This window comes from Manis javanica, chromosome 4 (genome assembly GCF_040802235.1).
Source record: "Manis javanica isolate MJ-LG chromosome 4, MJ_LKY, whole genome shotgun sequence".
Taxonomy (NCBI): domain Eukaryota; kingdom Metazoa; phylum Chordata; class Mammalia; order Pholidota; family Manidae; genus Manis; species Manis javanica.
This window is the reverse complement of record NC_133159.1, coordinates 132,403,379-132,406,152: the sequence shown is the minus strand read 5'-3', so window position 1 is coordinate 132,406,152 and position 2,774 is coordinate 132,403,379.

Sequence of the window (2,774 nt, the reverse complement as noted above, 5' to 3'; positions counted from 1 at the left end):
CCGCCCGCCGCCGCGCCCGGCAGGCGCTCATTGGTCTGTCCGCGCGGCTCCCCCAGCGTCGCCCAATCAGAGCCCGGACTCCCGCCTGGCGCTGGAGGGGCCGCGGCTGGGGGCTGCCTCGGAGGGGCCGTTTCTCCAGCCGCGGAGCTGGGCCTTGTCACACACCCCCACGCCCGGATGCGTGCTGTCTGGGGTCCGCTGAACCCCTCCAGGCCGCAGCCCGGACCCCTTAGCGGAACCTGGAGGATACGGGTGCTTGCCAAAAGAAGTCTTTTTCCCGCCCATCTCTGTCTGGCTGGGGCAAAAGCGCACCCCTCCAGGGTCGGGGGGGAGGGGAGGAGGCGAGGTGCGTACTATAGGCAGGGCAATGCGAGATCGGCGACGAGGGACGAGACCCGGGCCGAGAGCCAGGGAGAAAGGCCTTGAATGGCAGAGTCAGGAGCTTAGCCTTCTGCTGGGTGGGGTATGAGAGACGGATGCTGGGGTCGCGGCTGGTTTCATTCTGGGGGAAAGGCCCTGGGTGAAGATGGCAGGAATGGCCTAGCTGGGGCAGAGGAAATGGAGAGGACTCAACAGGACGTCCTGACCTTCACGGTGGCTGGGAACTCTGCCCCACACTTCTCCTCTGGTGAGCTCGCCAACTCTCAATTATGCTAAGTTCTTCACTTGTGAATCCTCTAGCGCCTCACCTCACTCTTGCCCAAAACAGAGCCCCATGTTACTCTCTGAAACCTGACCTCTTGTGTCCCTGTCTCAATCTGGAGCCAGAAGCCTGGAGGTCCCCTTAGTCTACCCCTTTCCTGCCCCAACCAGCCGATCCTAGAGCCCTGCCCATGCTGCCTCTTAAATATCCCTAGAAAACCCACTTCTCCCCACCTCTCTGCCCTCCTTAGCTTAAGCCACCATCAGCTTGTACCTGGATTGCAGCAGCAGCCTCCTCATGGGCCTCCCGCCTCCAGTCTCACCCCTCTCACTAGTCTTTCTCCCCTTGGCAGCCAGAGCACTCTTTCAGGAACACAGCCAAACTAGTCCACTCTGCCTAGGAATCTTCCATGGCTCACTAGTACCCTGAGAATAGGTCCAGTGAAGCCCTGCATGACCTCAGTCCTAACTACCTGCTTGTCAAGCTCCTTTCAGGGCGTGGTTCAATGCCAGGAACCCTTTCCTATGTCCTCCTGTCTTCCCAGCATAGGTTAGCAGCCTCTCTAAGGGTTTGTACTCAGCATTTGTTTACCTGCCTTTTCAGTCTCTGGACTGGAAGCTCCTTGAGAACAAGGACTGTGCCTGATTCATCCATCACACAGCCTTACACATTGTGTAGATGCTCAAAAGATGTTTGTCAAATGAATAACTAATTGGATATGACAATTAGGGATTTGGATATGTGGGGCCAGAGTCTAGGAAAGAGGATTGGACCAGTTTTAGAGGGTATCAGAAAGGACCCACAGTTGTAAAGTTGTAAATACAGAGCCATGGGAAAGGGTGAGATAACTCAGAGCAAATAAAGCAGAGGCCAAGGACAGGACACTCACTTTTAAGAAGGAAAGATTTCTAAACTAGGTGGGACCAATATTGACCTAAGTAACAGAGATTCCCACATAAGATCCTCAGGGAAGACAGTCCTGGACTGGCATGCCCGCTGTGCTCCACAAACACCTCTCAGATGTGGCTCCTTCAACTCACTGCTCCAACAAGATCTGGGTATGCCTCTTGTCCTCATGGTTCAGGGTAGTGGCTAGAGCTCCAGCCACGCTCCAGCCACTGCATATGCATTCCAGGCAGTGGGAGGGAGACAGGGATTAAAAAGAAGAGGCCAAAGGATTTGCACCAGCTCTCTTTTAAGGAAAGTTCCCAGGTGTCACATGACATTTCCACATAATCCCATTAGCTAAAACTTAGTCACATGACCAGACCTGGCTACAAGAGGGGGCTGGGAAATGCAGCTTACGTTTTGGGCAGCCATATAGCCAGCCAAGAACGAAGGGTTGTATCACTGTAGAGAGAATAGATGTCCTGGGACGACTAGCTGATTCCACCACCGAATGAGAGGAGGGATGGAGGAGCAGAGCACTCCTGTATGCCAGGCTGTGTGCTAGGCATTTTACGTATCTTATCTTACCCCAACCTGAGGAGAGGCTATCATTTTCCCTGACTAAGAGCAGGCTTGGAGAGTTAAGCCACTTGCCCAAAGACACACAGTGACCTTAGGCAGTGCTGCAGTTGAAAATTATCTTTTCCCAGCACACCAGACTGGCTGGAAAATCAGGAGAGGGTGGGTCCTAGGAGCTGCTGGAAGGAAATCTTCAACAAAGGAGGGCTTGGTCAACAGTGTCAGAGGCTGATGGGCCAAGCAGGATATGGGCTGAAGTGTGTGTGTGGATTTGGCAACATAGACACTGCCAGTAACCTTGGCAAGGGCATCTAGGAGAAGTGGGGGTGGGGGCTGGAAACCAGCTGCAGAGGGTAGGATGCAGGGGCAGTATAAACTGGTCTTTCTGGAATGGTGGCAGTGCAGGGAGAGCAGGCAGAGCTGTAGGGGAACATGGACCAAGAGGAGGCAGAAAGGTATAAGTGGGAGAGGGAGAGACAGCCTCTGCTGGGGGGGTCTGAGCTGAGTAGAAGTTTGAATATAAAAGAGGGATCATCTGCTCCTTCAGGGGGGGACAGACAGGAGATGAAAAAGCAGCAGGTAGATCTGGAGAAGGATGGGAGGGAAGAAGGAGTTCCTGTCCTATAAAAGGATGGTTCTTGGCTGGGGAGGAGAGTAGAGGCAA